The following is a 20,000-nucleotide window of genomic DNA, read 5'->3' as shown; positions in this document are numbered from 1 at the left end:
GTGAAGGCCGAGCAGGCCAGCAGCGTGCCCCCCCCCTCCCCAGTGTGACCCTGTGTCCCGGCCGCCCTACCCCCGTGGTCCTCCCCCGGCACGGTGCAGCATGGAGGAGGTGCCTCCCCCCCCCCCTCCTCCCAAGCAAGGAGGGGGAGTTGAAGTTTGTGAAATGGCTGACCCCTGTCTCGGGGCCACCGGCCCCGGCACTGCCCCTGGCCCCGGCCCCGGCCCCGGCCCCGGCCCTAGAGCGGAGGGTGGGGGCAAGGGGAAGGGGAAAGGGAAGGGCTCCTCCTCGTCAGGGGCCTCCTCCGCAAAAGGGGGGGCGGGGAAAGGCAAGGGCCCCGCAAACCCAAAAGGCAGCCCGCCCCCTGACCCTGACCCAGCCGAGTCAGGCCCCGGCCCGAGTCCCGGCCCTAGCGCCGGCCCCGCAGCAGGAGCGCCCCCCCCCCGGGAGAAGGGCGGGGCGCGCAGTTACGCCGAGGCGGCCGCCGGCCGCGCAGCGGGGCCGGGCGGGGGGCCGGGCGCCAGCACCTCCACCGCCTGGGCGTCTTCGATCCCGGGGGGAGGGGGGGCCCCCTTCCCGGCACTCACCCGGAGAAATGGGGTGAGATGCTGGCTGCCCGAGCGGGAAGGGTCCGCCTTCGAACCTTACGTGCGGGCCCTAGCTCGGGTGGTGGGGGCCCCGAAAATTGTGGCGGCCTCCAGGTTCCACGGCAAGGGAGTATTCTTCCTTGCCACGGAGGCCGCCGCCCAGAAGGCGGTGGAGAGGGGGCTCACAGTGGACGGGGAGTACGTCCCCGTGGAGCCCCTAGAGGAGCCAGGGACCCGGGTGGTCCTTAGTTCGGTGCCCCCGTACCTCCCTAATTGGGCCCTCCTGCCCCGACTATCATCGCTGGGGAAGGTAATCTCCCCGGTGCTGCCCCTGGGTTTGGGGTGCCGGGACCCCACCCTGCGACACGTGCGCTCGTTCCGCCGGCAGGTAACGATCCAGCCGGCGGCGGGAGCGCAGCTGGGGGCGGAGGGATCCCTCCAGGTAATGTTTGGGGGGGCCCTGCACCGCATCTTCTTCACGGTGGGGGACCTGCGGTGTTACAAGTGCCGCGGGGTAGGGCACCTCCGCCAAGAATGCCCCTTGGGGCAAGCGCGGCGGCCACCGCAGGCCCCCGCCAGTGGAGGGGGGGGCCCTGCCACCGGCCCCCCCAGCCCCCCCGGCCCTGGCGGGAGCCCTGGCGGGAGCCCCCCAGCGGCAGAGCCCCCCTCGGCCTCGGCCTCGGCCTCGGCCGCAGTCACCGGGGGGCAGGGAGCAGGAGACGGGGAGAGGGAGGTAGGCCCCGAGCCGGGCCCAGTCCCGGCTTCAGCCCCAGCCCCAGCCCCAGCCCCAGCCCCAGCCCCGGCCCGGGGCCAAGCGTCCACCGCGGGCAAGCCTCCGGGCCATAGAGAGGACCACCCTGCGGGCGAGCGGGCGGGCCCCCCCCCTCCTCCATCGGGGCGGGCCCAAAAGAGAAAGGCCGCGGAGCAGCTCGATCCCTCCCTAGAGGAGGGCCCCCCCTCGGACACAGGCGAGGAGGGGGAGGGGGCCGACGTGCAAAAGGCCCCCTCACCAGCCAGCAGAGCTGCTCCGGAAGACCCCCCCCCTCCCGAGAAAGTGCGGGTAATCCCCGTGGAGGAGGCCCCAGAAAGAGAGAGAGAGAGAGAGAGAGAAAGAGAGAGAGAAAGAGAAGGAGAGGAGGAGCCCATGCGGGAGGAGCCCCCTGAGCCTGCCATCGCGGAGGTAGGGCCCTCCCCAACAGCAACAGCAACAGCAACAGCAACAACAACAGAAACAGCACTAGCAGCTTCAACCTCAAGCTCAGCGCCCCTCCCCCCCCTCAGCGAAGAGACCCTGGGGCTCACCCCGGTGAGCTCCGGCACGGGTCCCGAGGGGGAGGCCCTCCCCGCCCCCAGTCAAGCCGCCCCTGCGGCACCTGACGGGGAGGAAGAGCAGGGGCCAGGTTCCCCCCCCCCCACCCCCACCCCCACCCCCACCCCCAGCCAGGCCCCCCGCGAAGGGGCTGCAGATCTCCCTCGGGCCGAGTCGGAGAGCCAAGCGGACCGAGAGGTCCAGATGGAGGCCGAGGAAGCCTCCGCCGGAGGCGCGGCGGAGGCGGCGGAAGCCAGCCAGCCAGGCCCCACTGGACCTGACCAGGCTGAGGATGCGGGGGGGTCAGCAGGCAGCGTTGAGCCTGCAACCCCCCCAGCCCCAGCCCCAGCACCAGCAGCAGTCTCCAGGGAGGACCTGGTGGCCTTCTTGGAGCGGGAAAGCACCCGGCGCGCTCCGGCCCGGGTGCAGCTGGCCCTGGACTGCTGGGGCGACTTTAACAGCATCCTCGAGGCCACGAGGGCGCTGGTGAGGGAGGGGAAGGGGCCGAACAGATGCAACGCCCGGGTGTACACCCGGGCCCGGTCCATGTACGACGCCCTGACGGTGTACGGGCGCGGGGCCGGGTACCGGCTGGGCGTTGCCCTGCGCGAGCCCCCGGCCGAGCCATCGGAGCCCCCTCCCGCCAGCCATGACGTCGCTTAACATCGCGACCCTCAACGTCCGAGGCTGCAGGCAGGGTCTCCGGAGGAGCCAGGTGTTCTCCTTCCTGCGGGAGGGGGGCTACTCGGTGGCTTTCCTCCAGGAGACCTGGACGACTCCGGCCGACGCCGCCGCCTGGCGGCTGGAGTGGGGAGACGGGGTTTTCCTGAGTCACCTGTCGGCCACCTCGTGCGGGGTGGCCACCCTGTTCTCCCCGAGCCTGCGGCCGGAGATCTTAGAGGACGTTGAGGCGGTGCCGGGCCGCCTGCTCCACGTCCGGGCCCGAGCGGCGGGGACGGTAACGAACTTTGTGAACGTGTACGGCCCCGCCGCGGAACCGGACGCGGCGGATTTTTTCCGCCGGGCGGCCGACTACCTGGGCACCTTGAGCCCTCGCGAGAGCCTGGTCTTAGGCGGGGACTTCAACGTCACCCTCGAGGAACAGGACCGCTCGCGCAGGCAACGGTGCCGGGCCGCCGCGGACGCCCTCAGGGGGATCCTGGAGGAGCACTCCCTGGTGGACGCCTGGCGAGTCTGTCACCCCGACGGCCCCCCGGCCCCCACGTACGTGCGGGTGGGGGGGGAGCGGGCGAGCCACTCCCGGTTGGACCGGATTTACATCTCGCCCCGCGTGGATGCCCGAGCCGTGTCCTGCAGAGTGAGGCCGGCCCCCTTCAGCGATCACCATCTGGTGTGCGCCCGGGTGGCGTTTGGCCCCGGGCGGCGGGGGTCGGCCTACTGGCACTTTAACAACAGCCTGCTGGAGGACCCGAGCTTCGGAGCGGCCTTCCGGGAGTTCTGGTTGGCCTGGCGCGGGCAGCGGCAGTCTTTCCCCTCGGCTCGGGGATGGTGGGACGGGGGGAAGGCGCGCATCCGGCTCTTCTGCCGCAGCTACGCCCGGGGGCACACCCGGGAGCGGGAGGCGGCCATAGAGCGGCTCGAGCGGGAAGTGTTGGAGCTGGAGAGGCGCCTGGTCGCCGACCCGCAGGATCCGTCCCTCTGCGGAGAGTGCAGGGAGAGGCGGGAGGAGCTGAGAGCCCTGGAGGACCGCCGCGCACGCGGCGCGTTCGTCCGCGCGCGAGTCCACCTCCTGCGGGAGATGGACCGCGGCTCCCGTTTCTTCTACGGCCTGGAGAAGCAGAGGGGGGCCAAAAAGCACATCACTTGCCTGCTGGCGGATGATGGCACCCCCCTCTCGGCCCCGGGAGAGCTGCGAGTTCGCGCGAGGGCCTTCTACGGAAGGCTCTTTTCCCGGGAGCCGACCGAGGCGACGGCCCGCAGCGCGCTCTGGGAGGAACTGCCGCAGGTGGGCGCGGGCGACCGTGACCGGCTGGAGGCTCCTCTCACCTTGGCCGAGCTCACGCTCGCCCTCCGTCTCATGCCCGGCAACAAGGCGCCGGGGCTGGACGGGCTCACCACGGAGTTCTACCGGGCCTTCTGGGACGTGCTCGGCCCGGACCTTGCCGCGGTCTGGGCCGAGGCCGAGGCTCGCGGGGAGCTCCCCCTGTCGTGCAGGAGGGCGGTGTTGACTCTCCTGCCGAAGAAGGGAGACCTCCGCGACCTGAGGAACTGGCGTCCCGTGTCCCTCCTCTGCACGGACTATAAGGTGGTGGCGAAGGCCGTCTCGCTGCGCCTGCGGTCCGTGCTGGCGGACGTGATCCATCCCGACCAGACGTACACGGTGCAAGGTCGCTCCATCTTCGACAACCTGTACCTGGTGCGGGACCTCCTGGAGCTGGCGCGCCGGGAGGGCCTGTCGTTCGGCCTGCTCTCCCTCGATCAGGAGAAGGCGTTCGACAGGATGGACCACGGGTATCTGACGGGCACGCTGCGGGCCTTCGGCTTCGGACCGCGCTTTGTGCGGGCTCTCCAGGTACTGTACGCCTCCGCGGAGTGCCTGGTTAAGCTCAACTGGTCCCTGACGGAACCCATCCCGTTCAGGCGGGGGGTGCGTCAAGGCTGCCCGATGTCGGGCCAGCTGTACGCGCTAGGCCTGGAGCCCTTCCTGTGCCTCCTGCGGAGGCGGGTGGCCGGGTTGGCGCTGCGGGAACCGGCGCTGCGGCTGGTCCTCTCGGCGTACGCCGACGACGTGCTCCTCGCGGTCCAGGGCCCGGAAGATCTGGAGCGGGTGGCGGCCTGCCAGGCGGTTTATTCGGCGGCCTCCTCCGCCCGGGTCAACTGGGCCAAGAGCTCCGGGCTGACGGTGGGTGCCGGGTGGCAGGTGGGCTCGCTCCCACCCGCGCTCCGGGGCATCGAGTGGAGCGCGGGCCCGCTGCTCTACCTGGGGGTCTACCTGAGCCCCACGGACCCCTCCCCCCCGCAGAATTGGGCAGACCTAGAACTGAGGGTGGCGAGGCGGATCGGGGCGTGGACGGGGCTGCTGCGGTGCCTGTCCCTCCGGGGCCGGGCGCTGGTGTTGAACCAGCTGATCCTGTCCATGCTCTGGTACCGCTTCAATACCCTCCCCGTGCCCCCCGAGGTTCTTGCCAGGCTCCAGAGACGGGCGCTGGGGTTCTTCTGGCCAAGACGGCACTGGGTCTCTGCACGGGTGCTGACCCTCCCCTTGCGGGAGGGGGGGCAGGGCCTGGTGTGCCTCCGCAGCCAGGTCCTGACGTTCCGCCTCCAGGCCCTGCAGAGACTGCTGTACAGTGACGGTAGCCACGCGGCGTGGAGCCTGTTGGGGCGCGCCTTCCTCCGCCGCCTCCGGGGGCTCCGATACGACCGGCAGCTCTTCTTCCTGCGCGGCCTGGAGCTCGTGCGGGTGGCGGGGGAGCTGCCGGCCTTTTACCGAGACCTCCTCAAGGCCTGGGGGCTGATCTCCGCCTCCAGGTCTCCGTCGCGGGTGGCCAAGGACGGCGACCTGCTGGCCGAGCCGCTGTTCTTTAACCCGCAGCTGGCGGTCCCGGCGGCAGCCTCGCCAGAGGCCTCCCTGAGGATGGCCCGGGTGGGCGTCACCCGGCTCGGAGACCTCCTGGACTACGACGAGCGAGGATGGCTGGGCCCCGCGGCGCTGGCCCGGCGCACGGGCCTGACCATAGGGCGTGCAACTTGCTCGCGCCTAGTCCGGGAGGTGAAAGCTGCGCTGCCCGCAGACGCCCTTGCCTACGTCGAGCGAGTCCTGCGAGAGGGCGGTCCCCGCCCTCCCGAATCCCCCAGCCCGGCGGAGTTCCTGATAGGGCCCGCCCAGCGGCCGGCCCCGAGGCACTCCGCCCCTCACCACCTCTGCAGGCTGGGGGACACCCCGCCGGTCCGCTTCTCGACGGCCCACCGGCGCCAGCTCTACACGCTCGTCCGCAGGACGCTCCACCACGCCGCCCTCGCGTCCCGCCAAGACACCCAATGGCGGGACTACTTTGGCGAGGGCGTGGCCGACGGTCCCCGGTGGCTCAGCGTCTACTCGGAGCTCGTCCCGAGAGCCGCCGGGGACCTAGGCTGGCGGCTCCTTCACGGGGCCGCCGCGACGGGCGTGTATCTGGCGCGGATTGACACCATCTCCGACCGATGCCCGTTTTGTGACGAGAGGGAGACCCTGGCGCACCTGGTCCTCGAGTGCGCCAGGCTGCAGCCCCTGCACCTCCTCCTCCAGAACCTGCTCCTCAAGTTCTGGCTGCACTATTCCCCGCACCTGTTCATTTACGCACTCCCCATCCGTCGCCCCACCCGGGCCCGGGACCGACTGGTCAACCTCCTCCTGGCTCTGGCCAAGCTCGTCATCTGGCTATCCAGGAAGGAGGCTCTGGCCGGGAAGGCTCCCGGGCACCTCGGGGCGTTTTTCCTCGGTGTCCTGCGCGCCCGCCTCCGAGCGGAGCACCACTGGGCGGTAGCCGCCGGCAAGCTGAAGCAGTTTGCGGGCCGGTGGGCGCTGTCCGGGGTGCTCTGCTCCCTGTCCCCCGGGGGAGCACTCGTTTTGAACCTTTGACCCCCCACGTGCACACCCTGTTTTTCTTTCAGTTGTCCCCCGCAATGTTTTATTTTCTGAAACCGGGAGCCCAGCCGCCAAGAAACCAACAGCGGCGGAGCCCGGACAATCTTTTTTCAGCTTCGGCTGAGGACTAACCGCCCGTCCGGCAACCAGCCGGTGCCGCCAGTCAAATCGGCCGCCGCAACCGGGGCGGCCCCCAGCTACTAACAGGGTAAGAGTAACTAACAATAGTCCCGGCCGGAGCTCCCACGTTAACCGCTCCCAACGCAACCGAGCAGAAGTTTTCCAAGTCCCACGGCGGACACCAGGTCCTCCCGGTTCCCCGTCAGGAGAGCCCCGCCACTCCTGGGGAAGCAAGCACCGCTGCCTGCCCGACCTCCGAGCCCATCACCGGGGGGGGGGGGCGGGAGCCGGAATCGCGGGCCAGAGCCTGGAACTCTCGCACGGCCAGGCCCGCCGGATCGGGGCACGCTGCCTCCACGCTCGGTTGACAAGGCAGCGCGGCACGGTTCTTTTGCCCCGGAGGTTCCTCTGAACGACTTTCTGGAACCGAACATGGGCATTTAGGGTCCTGAAAACCGAGTCCCCCAAAATCTCCGCGAACCTTTCCTGGCAATATTGTAGATGCGGCACCCGGCCCAGCCACCGGGGCCAACCGCCGAAAGTGTCCGCCCTCCTGGAGCGAAGGCCCGGGCAAGGCCCGTTTCAAAAACCTCATACGGACTTCCGGAGCAGGAGCCCGGGCGCCAGGTTGAGCCCATGTATTCCTATTGGGACTTCCAGGCAGCATGTCATGCCAGTTCTGGCCACTAGGCTGTTTCCAGGTGAGTCTCATTCATTCAATCTGTGCGCCACTCAAGGCCTTGCCCCGCCCTCTCCACCCCTGAACAGGCTTAAAATGGCTGTGCTGCCAGTTCCCAGGCTGCCAGCTGGTGGGTTGTGGTGGTGGGTGTGGCGCTGTCGGGGCTCTCTGCTGTATAGTGCCACTGCCACTGCCACTGCAAGCTTGCCGCTGGTGCCCCCCCCCCGGCTTGGCCTTGGCCTTGGCCTTGGCCTTGGGGGTTGGGGGGGGGCTGCAGCTGCAGCTGCAGCTGCTCCTGCTCCTGCTCCTGCTGCTTTGTTTGTTTGGTTTGTTTGGTTTGTTTGGTTTGTTTTTTCTTTCTGTTTGCTGCTGCCACTGTTACTGCTTTTGTTTGCTTTGGTTCCTGCACCAGTGGACCCCTGCGCACCCCAGAAGAGCACAGCCCAGCGCACCCCAGAGGAGAAGAGCACAGCCCAGCGCACTCCACAAGAGCACAGCCCAGCGCACCTCACAAGAGCACAGGCCAGCGCACTCCACAAGAGCACAGGCCAGCGCACTCCACAAGAGCACAGGCCAGCGCACTCCACAAGAGCACAGGCCAGCGCACTCCACAAGAGCACAGGCCAGCGCACCCTACAAGAGCACAGCCCAGCGCACCCCACAAGAGCACAGCCCAGCGCACCCCACAGGAGCACCCCTCAGAGTAGGCTTTTGTCGTGCTAAAAAAAGGTGGCGGCTGGGCTGCCTTTGTTCCCCTCCCCCGCCCTCCCCCCGGGTGTCTGCCCCATTTTGTGTGCGTCCTGTGCTCCACTCCCCGCTCCCGGTGTTTTGTGAAGGCCGAGCAGGCCAGCAGCGTGCCCCCCCCCTCCCCAGTGTGACCCTGTGTCCCGGCCGCCCTACCCCCGTGGTCCTCCCCCGGCACGGTGCAGCATGGAGGAGGTGCCTCCCCCCCCCCCTCCTCCCAAGCAAGGAGGGGGAGTTGAAGTTTGTGAAATGGCTGACCCCTGTCTCGGGGCCACCGGCCCCGGCACTGCCCCTGGCCCCGGCCCCGGCCCCGGCCCCGGCCCTAGAGCGGAGGGTGGGGGCAAGGGGAAGGGGAAAGGGAAGGGCTCCTCCTCGTCAGGGGCCTCCTCCGCAAAAGGGGGGGCGGGGAAAGGCAAGGGCCCCGCAAACCCAAAAGGCAGCCCGCCCCCTGACCCTGACCCAGCCGAGTCAGGCCCCGGCCCGAGTCCCGGCCCTAGCGCCGGCCCCGCAGCAGGAGCGCCCCCCCCCCGGGAGAAGGGCGGGGCGCGCAGTTACGCCGAGGCGGCCGCCGGCCGCGCAGCGGGGCCGGGCGGGGGGCCGGGCGCCAGCACCTCCACCGCCTGGGCGTCTTCGATCCCGGGGGGAGGGGGGGCCCCCTTCCCGGCACTCACCCGGAGAAATGGGGTGAGATGCTGGCTGCCCGAGCGGGAAGGGTCCGCCTTCGAACCTTACGTGCGGGCCCTAGCTCGGGTGGTGGGGGCCCCGAAAATTGTGGCGGCCTCCAGGTTCCACGGCAAGGGAGTATTCTTCCTTGCCACGGAGGCCGCCGCCCAGAAGGCGGTGGAGAGGGGGCTCACAGTGGACGGGGAGTACGTCCCCGTGGAGCCCCTAGAGGAGCCAGGGACCCGGGTGGTCCTTAGTTCGGTGCCCCCGTACCTCCCTAATTGGGCCCTCCTGCCCCGACTATCATCGCTGGGGAAGGTAATCTCCCCGGTGCTGCCCCTGGGTTTGGGGTGCCGGGACCCCACCCTGCGACACGTGCGCTCGTTCCGCCGGCAGGTAACGATCCAGCCGGCGGCGGGAGCGCAGCTGGGGGCGGAGGGATCCCTCCAGGTAATGTTTGGGGGGGCCCTGCACCGCATCTTCTTCACGGTGGGGGACCTGCGGTGTTACAAGTGCCGCGGGGTAGGGCACCTCCGCCAAGAATGCCCCTTGGGGCAAGCGCGGCGGCCACCGCAGGCCCCCGCCAGTGGAGGGGGGGGCCCTGCCACCGGCCCCCCCAGCCCCCCCGGCCCTGGCGGGAGCCCTGGCGGGAGCCCCCCAGCGGCAGAGCCCCCCTCGGCCTCGGCCTCGGCCTCGGCCTCGGCCTCGGCCGCAGTCACCGGGGGGCAGGGAGCAGGAGACGGGGAGAGGGAGGTAGGCCCCGAGCCGGGCCCAGTCCCGGCTTCAGCCCCAGCCCCAGCCCCAGCCCCAGCCCCAGCCCCGGCCCGGGGCCAAGCGTCCACCGCGGGCAAGCCTCCGGGCCATAGAGAGGACCACCCTGCGGGCGAGCGGGCGGGCCCCCCCCCTCCTCCATCGGGGCGGGCCCAAAAGAGAAAGGCCGCGGAGCAGCTCGATCCCTCCCTAGAGGAGGGCCCCCCCTCGGACACAGGCGAGGAGGGGGAGGGGGCCGACGTGCAAAAGGCCCCCTCACCAGCCAGCAGAGCTGCTCCGGAAGACCCCCCCCCCTCCCGAGAAAGTGCGGGTAATCCCCGTGGAGGAGGCCCCAGAAAGAGAGAGAGAGAGAGAGAGAGAAAGAGAGAGAGAAAGAGAAGGAGAGGAGGAGCCCATGCGGGAGGAGCCCCCTGAGCCTGCCATCGCGGAGGTAGGGCCCTCCCCAACAGCAACAGCAACAGCAACAGCAACAACAACAGAAACAGCACTAGCAGCTTCAACCTCAAGCTCAGCGCCCCTCCCCCCCCTCAGCGAAGAGACCCTGGGGCTCACCCCGGTGAGCTCCGGCACGGGTCCCGAGGGGGAGGCCCTCCCCGCCCCCAGTCAAGCCGCCCCTGCGGCACCTGACGGGGAGGAAGAGCAGGGGCCAGGTTCCCCCCCCCCCACCCCCACCCCCACCCCCACCCCCAGCCAGGCCCCCCGCGAAGGGGCTGCAGATCTCCCTCGGGCCGAGTCGGAGAGCCAAGCGGACCGAGAGGTCCAGATGGAGGCCGAGGAAGCCTCCGCCGGAGGCGCGGCGGAGGCGGCGGAAGCCAGCCAGCCAGGCCCCACTGGACCTGACCAGGCTGAGGATGCGGGGGGGTCAGCAGGCAGCGTTGAGCCTGCAACCCCCCCAGCCCCAGCCCCAGCACCAGCAGCAGTCTCCAGGGAGGACCTGGTGGCCTTCTTGGAGCGGGAAAGCACCCGGCGCGCTCCGGCCCGGGTGCAGCTGGCCCTGGACTGCTGGGGCGACTTTAACAGCATCCTCGAGGCCACGAGGGCGCTGGTGAGGGAGGGGAAGGGGCCGAACAGATGCAACGCCCGGGTGTACACCCGGGCCCGGTCCATGTACGACGCCCTGACGGTGTACGGGCGCGGGGCCGGGTACCGGCTGGGCGTTGCCCTGCGCGAGCCCCCGGCCGAGCCATCGGAGCCCCCTCCCGCCAGCCATGACGTCGCTTAACATCGCGACCCTCAACGTCCGAGGCTGCAGGCAGGGTCTCCGGAGGAGCCAGGTGTTCTCCTTCCTGCGGGAGGGGGGCTACTCGGTGGCTTTCCTCCAGGAGACCTGGACGACTCCGGCCGACGCCGCCGCCTGGCGGCTGGAGTGGGGAGACGGGGTTTTCCTGAGTCACCTGTCGGCCACCTCGTGCGGGGTGGCCACCCTGTTCTCCCCGAGCCTGCGGCCGGAGATCTTAGAGGACGTTGAGGCGGTGCCGGGCCGCCTGCTCCACGTCCGGGCCCGAGCGGCGGGGACGGTAACGAACTTTGTGAACGTGTACGGCCCCGCCGCGGAACCGGACGCGGCGGATTTTTTCCGCCGGGCGGCCGACTACCTGGGCACCTTGAGCCCTCGCGAGAGCCTGGTCTTAGGCGGGGACTTCAACGTCACCCTCGAGGAACAGGACCGCTCGCGCAGGCAACGGTGCCGGGCCGCCGCGGACGCCCTCAGGGGGATCCTGGAGGAGCACTCCCTGGTGGACGCCTGGCGAGTCTGTCACCCCGACGGCCCCCCGGCCCCCACGTACGTGCGGGTGGGGGGGGAGCGGGCGAGCCACTCCCGGTTGGACCGGATTTACATCTCGCCCCGCGTGGATGCCCGAGCCGTGTCCTGCAGAGTGAGGCCGGCCCCCTTCAGCGATCACCATCTGGTGTGCGCCCGGGTGGCGTTTGGCCCCGGGCGGCGGGGGTCGGCCTACTGGCACTTTAACAACAGCCTGCTGGAGGACCCGAGCTTCGGAGCGGCCTTCCGGGAGTTCTGGTTGGCCTGGCGCGGGCAGCGGCAGTCTTTCCCCTCGGCTCGGGGATGGTGGGACGGGGGGAAGGCGCGCATCCGGCTCTTCTGCCGCAGCTACGCCCGGGGGCACACCCGGGAGCGGGAGGCGGCCATAGAGCGGCTCGAGCGGGAAGTGTTGGAGCTGGAGAGGCGCCTGGTCGCCGACCCGCAGGATCCGTCCCTCTGCGGAGAGTGCAGGGAGAGGCGGGAGGAGCTGAGAGCCCTGGAGGACCGCCGCGCACGCGGCGCGTTCGTCCGCGCGCGAGTCCACCTCCTGCGGGAGATGGACCGCGGCTCCCGTTTCTTCTACGGCCTGGAGAAGCAGAGGGGGGCCAAAAAGCACATCACTTGCCTGCTGGCGGATGATGGCACCCCCCTCTCGGCCCCGGGAGAGCTGCGAGTTCGCGCGAGGGCCTTCTACGGAAGGCTCTTTTCCCGGGAGCCGACCGAGGCGACGGCCCGCAGCGCGCTCTGGGAGGAACTGCCGCAGGTGGGCGCGGGCGACCGTGACCGGCTGGAGGCTCCTCTCACCTTGGCCGAGCTCACGCTCGCCCTCCGTCTCATGCCCGGCAACAAGGCGCCGGGGCTGGACGGGCTCACCACGGAGTTCTACCGGGCCTTCTGGGACGTGCTCGGCCCGGACCTTGCCGCGGTCTGGGCCGAGGCCGAGGCTCGCGGGGAGCTCCCCCTGTCGTGCAGGAGGGCGGTGTTGACTCTCCTGCCGAAGAAGGGAGACCTCCGCGACCTGAGGAACTGGCGTCCCGTGTCCCTCCTCTGCACGGACTATAAGGTGGTGGCGAAGGCCGTCTCGCTGCGCCTGCGGTCCGTGCTGGCGGACGTGATCCATCCCGACCAGACGTACACGGTGCAAGGTCGCTCCATCTTCGACAACCTGTACCTGGTGCGGGACCTCCTGGAGCTGGCGCGCCGGGAGGGCCTGTCGTTCGGCCTGCTCTCCCTCGATCAGGAGAAGGCGTTCGACAGGATGGACCACGGGTATCTGACGGGCACGCTGCGGGCCTTCGGCTTCGGACCGCGCTTTGTGCGGGCTCTCCAGGTACTGTACGCCTCCGCGGAGTGCCTGGTTAAGCTCAACTGGTCCCTGACGGAACCCATCCCGTTCAGGCGGGGGGTGCGTCAAGGCTGCCCGATGTCGGGCCAGCTGTACGCGCTAGGCCTGGAGCCCTTCCTGTGCCTCCTGCGGAGGCGGGTGGCCGGGTTGGCGCTGCGGGAACCGGCGCTGCGGCTGGTCCTCTCGGCGTACGCCGACGACGTGCTCCTCGCGGTCCAGGGCCCGGAAGATCTGGAGCGGGTGGCGGCCTGCCAGGCGGTTTATTCGGCGGCCTCCTCCGCCCGGGTCAACTGGGCCAAGAGCTCCGGGCTGACGGTGGGTGCCGGGTGGCAGGTGGGCTCGCTCCCACCCGCGCTCCGGGGCATCGAGTGGAGCGCGGGCCCGCTGCTCTACCTGGGGGTCTACCTGAGCCCCACGGACCCCTCCCCCCCGCAGAATTGGGCAGACCTAGAACTGAGGGTGGCGAGGCGGATCGGGGCGTGGACGGGGCTGCTGCGGTGCCTGTCCCTCCGGGGCCGGGCGCTGGTGTTGAACCAGCTGATCCTGTCCATGCTCTGGTACCGCTTCAATACCCTCCCCGTGCCCCCCGAGGTTCTTGCCAGGCTCCAGAGACGGGCGCTGGGGTTCTTCTGGCCAAGACGGCACTGGGTCTCTGCACGGGTGCTGACCCTCCCCTTGCGGGAGGGGGGGCAGGGCCTGGTGTGCCTCCGCAGCCAGGTCCTGACGTTCCGCCTCCAGGCCCTGCAGAGACTGCTGTACAGTGACGGTAGCCACGCGGCGTGGAGCCTGTTGGGGCGCGCCTTCCTCCGCCGCCTCCGGGGGCTCCGATACGACCGGCAGCTCTTCTTCCTGCGCGGCCTGGAGCTCGTGCGGGTGGCGGGGGAGCTGCCGGCCTTTTACCGAGACCTCCTCAAGGCCTGGGGGCTGATCTCCGCCTCCAGGTCTCCGTCGCGGGTGGCCAAGGACGGCGACCTGCTGGCCGAGCCGCTGTTCTTTAACCCGCAGCTGGCGGTCCCGGCGGCAGCCTCGCCAGAGGCCTCCCTGAGGATGGCCCGGGTGGGCGTCACCCGGCTCGGAGACCTCCTGGACTACGACGAGCGAGGATGGCTGGGCCCCGCGGCGCTGGCCCGGCGCACGGGCCTGACCATAGGGCGTGCAACTTGCTCGCGCCTAGTCCGGGAGGTGAAAGCTGCGCTGCCCGCAGACGCCCTTGCCTACGTCGAGCGAGTCCTGCGAGAGGGCGGTCCCCGCCCTCCCGAATCCCCCAGCCCGGCGGAGTTCCTGATAGGGCCCGCCCAGCGGCCGGCCCCGAGGCACTCCGCCCCTCACCACCTCTGCAGGCTGGGGGACACCCCGCCGGTCCGCTTCTCGACGGCCCACCGGCGCCAGCTCTACACGCTCGTCCGCAGGACGCTCCACCACGCCGCCCTCGCGTCCCGCCAAGACACCCAATGGCGGGACTACTTTGGCGAGGGCGTGGCCGACGGTCCCCGGTGGCTCAGCGTCTACTCGGAGCTCGTCCCGAGAGCCGCCGGGGACCTAGGCTGGCGGCTCCTTCACGGGGCCGCCGCGACGGGCGTGTATCTGGCGCGGATTGACACCATCTCCGACCGATGCCCGTTTTGTGACGAGAGGGAGACCCTGGCGCACCTGGTCCTCGAGTGCGCCAGGCTGCAGCCCCTGCACCTCCTCCTCCAGAACCTGCTCCTCAAGTTCTGGCTGCACTATTCCCCGCACCTGTTTATTTACGCACTCCCCATCCGTCGCCCCACCCGGGCCCGGGACCGACTGGTCAACCTCCTCCTGGCTCTGGCCAAGCTCGTCATCTGGCTATCCAGGAAGGAGGCTCTGGCCGGGAAGGCTCCCGGGCACCTCGGGGCGTTTTTCCTCGGTGTCCTGCGCGCCCGCCTCCGAGCGGAGCACCACTGGGCGGTAGCCGCCGGCAAGCTGAAGCAGTTTGCGGGCCGGTGGGCGCTGTCCGGGGTGCTCTGCTCCCTGTCCCCCGGGGGAGCACTCGTTTTGAACCTTTGACCCCCCACGTGCACACCCTGTTTTTCTTTCAGTTGTCCCCCGCAATGTTTTATTTTCTGAAACCGGGAGCCCAGCCGCCAAGAAACCAACAGCGGCGGAGCCCGGACAATCTTTTTTCAGCTTCGGCTGAGGACTAACCGCCCGTCCGGCAACCAGCCGGTGCCGCCAGTCAAATCGGCCGCCGCAACCGGGGCGGCCCCCAGCTACTAACAGGGTAAGAGTAACTAACAATAGTCCCGGCCGGAGCTCCCACGTTAACCGCTCCCAACGCAACCGAGCAGAAGTTTTCCAAGTCCCACGGCGGACACCAGGTCCTCCCGGTTCCCCGTCAGGAGAGCCCCGCCACTCCTGGGGAAGCAAGCACCGCTGCCTGCCCGACCTCCGAGCCCATCACCGGGGGGGGGGGGCGGGAGCCGGAATCGCGGGCCAGAGCCTGGAACTCTCGCACGGCCAGGCCCGCCGGATCGGGGCACGCTGCCTCCACGCTCGGTTGACAAGGCAGCGCGGCACGGTTCTTTTGCCCCGGAGGTTCCTCTGAACGACTTTCTGGAACCGAACATGGGCATTTAGGGTCCTGAAAACCGAGTCCCCCAAAATCTCCGCGAACCTTTCCTGGCAATATTGTAGATGCGGCACCCGGCCCAGCCACCGGGGCCAACCGCCGAAAGTGTCCGCCTTCCTGGAGCGAAGGCCCGGGCAAGGCCCGTTTGAAAAACCTCATACGGACTTCCGGAGCGCGAGCCCGGGAGCCAGGTCGACCCAGGGCCAACCTCCCGGGCCCCAGAGAGGCACGTCTCCGCCGCGGAAGCCGCCTGATGCCCGCGCCGAAGGCCCCCGGGCCCGCCCGGCCTCCGGGCAGGGCACCGGGGAGAAGTAGGAATCGTGGCCGGGCTCCTGGAACTCCTGCCCGGCCTGCCCCGCGGAAGCACGCCGGGTTCTCCCGCCGCGCCGTGCAGGTTCTTCCGCCCCTCGCCGGGGTAGCCGGGCTCCAACCGCTGGGCCCCGCAGCCTGGAAGGGCCCCTGCGAGTCGCCCCCCGGCCTGCACGCCCGCCGTGCAGTCGACCGGGTCGAAGCCGGAATCGCGGCCGGGTTCCTGGAACTCTCGCCCGGCCTGCCCGCCCGGCCCGCCCCCCGGGCCGGAGCTCCAGTCGACTTGGAGCCAAACTCGGTTTTGACCCCCTCCTGCAGCACGGTCCGGCCCCGGAGGTTCCTCCGTCCGACCTCCTGGAACCCAAGATGGGCATCTAGGGTCCCGAAATCCGTGTCCCCGAAAATCTCCGCGAACCTTTCCTGGCAATATTGTAGATGCGGCACCCGGCCCAGCCACCGGGGGCAACCGCCGAAAGTGTCCGCCCTCCTGGAGCGAAGGCCCGGGCAAGGCCCGTTTCAAAAACCTCATACGGACTTCCGGAGCCCGAGCCCCGGCGCCAGGTCGACCCAGGGCCGACCTCCCGGGCCCCAGAGAGGCTCGTCTCCGCCGCGGAAGCCGCCCGCCGCCCGCGGCGAAGGCCCCCGGGCCCGCCCGGCCTCCGGGCAGGGCACCGGGGAGAAGTAGGAATCGTGGCCGGGCTCCTGGAACTCCTGCCCGGCCTGCCCCGCGGAAGCATGCCGGGTTCTCCGGCCGCGCCGTGCAGGTTCTTCCGCCCCTCGCCGGGGTAGCCGGGCTCCAACCGCTGGGCCCCGCTGCCTGGAAGGGGCCCTGCGAGTCGCCGCCGGCCTGCACGCCCGCCGTGCAGTCGACCGGGTCGAAGCCGGAATCGCGGCCGGGTTCCTGGAACTCTCGCCCGGCCTGCCCGCCCGGCCCGCCCCCCGGGCCGGAGCGCCAGTCGACATGGAGCCAAACTCGGTTTTGACCCCCTCCTGCAGCACGGTCCGGCCCCGGAGGTTCGTCCGTCCGACCTCCTGGAACCCAAGATGGGCATCTAGGGTCCCGAAATCCGTGTCCCCGAAAATCTCCGCGAACCTTTCCTGGCAATATTGTAGATGCGGCACCCGGCCCAGCCACCGGGGGCAACCGCCGAAAGTGTCCGCCCTCCTGGAGCGAAGGCCCGGGCAAGGCCCGTTTCAAAAACCTCATACGGACTTCCGGAGCGCGAGCCCGGGCGCCAGGTCGACCCAGGGCCAACCTCCCGGGCCCCAGAGAGGCACGTCTCCGCCGCGGAAGCCGCCTGATGCCCGCGCCGAAGGCCCCCGGGCCCGCCCGGCCTCCGGGCAGGGCACCGGGGAGAAGTAGGAATCGTGGCCGGGCTCCTGGAACTCCTGCCCGACCTGCCCCGCGGAAGCATGCCGGGTTCTCCCGCCGCGCCGTGCAGGTTCTTCCGCCCCTCGCCGGGGTAGCCGGGCTCCAACCGCTGGGCCCCGCTGCCTGGAAGGGGCCCTGCGAGTCGCCGCCGGCCTGCACGCCCGCCGTGCAGTCGACCGGGTCGAAGCCGGAATCGCGGCCGGGTTCCTGGAACTCTCGCCCGGCCTGCCCGCCCGGCCCGCCCCCCGGGCCGGAGCGCCAGTCGACATGGAGCCAAACTCGGTTTTGACCCCCTCCTGCAGCACGGTCCGGCCCCGGAGGTTCCTCCGTCCGACCTCCTGGAACCCAAGATGGGCATCTAGGGTCCCGAAAGCCGTGTCCCCGAAAATCTCCGCGAACCTTTCCTGGCAATATTGTAGATGCGGCACCCGGCCCAGCCACCGGGGGCAACCGCCGAAAGTGTCCGCCCTCCTGGAGCGAAGGCCCGGGCAAGGCCCGTTTCAAAAACCTCATACGGACTTCCGGAGCCCGAGCCCCGGCGCCAGGTCGACCCAGGGCCGACCTCCCGGGCCCCAGAGAGGCTCGTCTCCGCCGCGGAAGCCGCCCGCCGCCCGCGGCGAAGGCCCCCGGGCCCGCCCGGCCTCCGGGCAGGGCACCGGGGAGAAGTAGGAATCGCGGCCGGGCTCCTGGAACTCTCGCCCGGCCAAGCCGCTCGGCCCGCCCCTGGGCCGGAGCTCCAGTCGACATGGAGCCAAACTCGCGGTTGAACCTCTCCTGCAGCACGGTCCGGCCCCGGAGGTTCCTCCGTCCGAGCTCCTGGAACCCAAGATGGGCATCTAGGGTCCCGAAACCCGTGTCCTCGAAAATCTCCGCGAACCTTTCCTGGCAATATTGCAGATGCGGCACCCGGCCCAGCCACCGGGACGAACCGCCGAAAGTGTCCGGCCTCCTGGAGCGAAGGCCCGGGCAAGGCCCGTTTGAAAAACCTCATACGGACTTCCAGGGCCGGAGCCCCGGCGCCAGGTCGACCCCGGGCCTCCCTCCCGGGCGTTAGGGCGGCTCGTCTCCCCCGCGGGAGCAGCCCGCTGCCCGCGCCGAAGGCCCCCGGACCCGCCCGGCCTCCGGGCAGGGCACCGGGGAGAAGTAGGAATCGCGGCCGGGCTCCTGGAACTCTCGCCCGGCCAGGCCGCCCGGCCCGCCCCCCGGGCCGGAGCTCCAGTCGACATGGAGCCAAACTCGGGGCTGAACCTCTCCTGCAGCACGGTCCGGCCCCGGAGGTTCCTCCGTCCGGCCTCCTGGAACCCAAGATGGGCATCTAGGGTCCCGAAACCCGTGTCCTCGAAAATCTCCGCGAACCTTTCCTGGCAATATTGTAGATGCGGCACCCGGCCCAGCCGCCGGGGGCAACCGCCGAAAGTGTCCGCCCTCCTGGAGCGAAGACCCGGGCAAGGCCCGTTTGAAAAACCTCATACGGACTTCCGGAGCCCGAGCCCCGGCGCCAGGTCGACCCAGGGCCCACCTCCCGGGCCCCAGAGAGGCTCGTCTCCGCCGCGGAAGCCGCCTGCCGCCCGCGCCGAAGGCCTCCGGGCAGGGCACCGGGGAGAAGCCGGAATCGCGGGCGGGCTCCTGGAACTCTCGCCGGGCAGGCCGCCCGGCCCGCCCCGGGGCCGGAGCTCCAGTCGACATGGAGCCAAAATCGGTTTTGACCCCCTCCTTCGGCACGGTCCGGCCCCGGAGGTTCCTCCGTCCGAGCTCCTGGAACCCAAGATGGGCATCTAGGGTCCCGAAACCCGTATCCTCGAAAATCTCCGCGGACCTTTCCTGGCAATATTGTAGATGCGGCACCCGGCCCAGCCGCCGGGAGCAACCGCCGAAAGTGTGCGGCCTCCTGGAGCGAAGGCCCGGGCACGGCCCGTTTGAAAATCCTCATACGGACTTCCAGGGCCGGAGCTCGGGAGCCAGGTCGACCCCGGGCCTCCCTCCCGGGCGTTAGGGCGGCTCGTCTCCCCCGCGGGAGCCGCCCGCTGCCCGCGCCGAAGGCCCCCGGACCCGCCCGGCCTCCGGGCAGGGCACCGGGGAGAAGTCGGAATCGCGGCCGGGCTCCTGGAACTCTCGCCCGGCCAGGCCGCCCGGCCCGCCCCCCGGGCCGGAGCTCCAGTCGACATGGAGCCAAACTCGGGGTTGAACCCCTCCTGCAGCACGGTCCGGCCCCGGAGGTTCCTCCGTCCGCCCGCCTGGAACCCAAGATGGGCATCTAGGGTCCCGAAAGCCGTGTCCCCGAAAATCTCCGCGGACCTTTCCCGGCAATATTGTAGATGCGGCACCCGGCCCAGCCACCGGGACGAACCGCCGAAAGTGTCCGCCCTCCTGGAGCGAAGGCCCGGGCAAGGCCCGTTTGAAAAACCTCATACGGACTTCCGGAGCCCGAGCCCCGGCGCCAGGTCGACCCAGGGCCAACCTCCCGGGCCCCAGAGAGGCTCGTCTCCCCCGCGGGAGCAGCCCGCCGCCCGCGCCGAAGGCCCCCGGACCTGCCCGGCCTCCGGGCAGGGCACCGGGGAGAAGCCGGAATCGCGGCCGGGTTCCTGGAACTCTCGCCCGGCCCGCCCCTGGGCCGGAGCTCCAGTCGACATGGAGCCAAACCCGGGGTTGAGCCCCTCCTGCAGCACGGTCCAGTCCCGGAGGTACCCCTGCCCGCCCTCCTGGAACCGAAGATGGGCATCTAGGGTCCCGAAAACCGTGTCCCCGAAAATCTCCGCGGACCTTTCCTGGCAATGTTGTAGATGCGGCACCCGGCCCAGCCACCGGGGGCAACCGCCGAAAGTGTCCGCCCTCCTGGAGCGAAGGCCCGGGCACGGGCCGTTTGAAAAACCTCATCGGGACTTCCAGGGCCGGAGCCCCGGCGCCAGGTCGACCCCGGGCCTCCCTCCCGGGGCCCAGCACGGCTCGTCTCCCCCGCGGGAGCATCCCGCCGCCCGCGCCGAAGGCCCCCGGACCTGCCCGGCCTCCGGGCAGGGCACCGGGGAGAAGTCGGAATCGCGGCCGGGCTCCTGGAACTCCCGCCCGGCCTGCCCCGCGGAGTCCTGCCCGGGCTCCCGCCGCCTTGGCCCGGGACGACCACCCCTCGGCGGGGTGCCTGGGCTCCGACCCCGGAGGCCCGGGTCCC

The sequence above is a fragment of the Alligator mississippiensis genome, unplaced genomic scaffold (assembly GCF_030867095.1).
Source record: "Alligator mississippiensis isolate rAllMis1 unplaced genomic scaffold, rAllMis1 scaffold_20, whole genome shotgun sequence".
Classification (NCBI taxonomy): domain Eukaryota; kingdom Metazoa; phylum Chordata; order Crocodylia; family Alligatoridae; genus Alligator; species Alligator mississippiensis.
The sequence above is the reverse complement of the archived record's forward strand: the minus strand, read 5'-3'. Positions refer to the sequence as shown.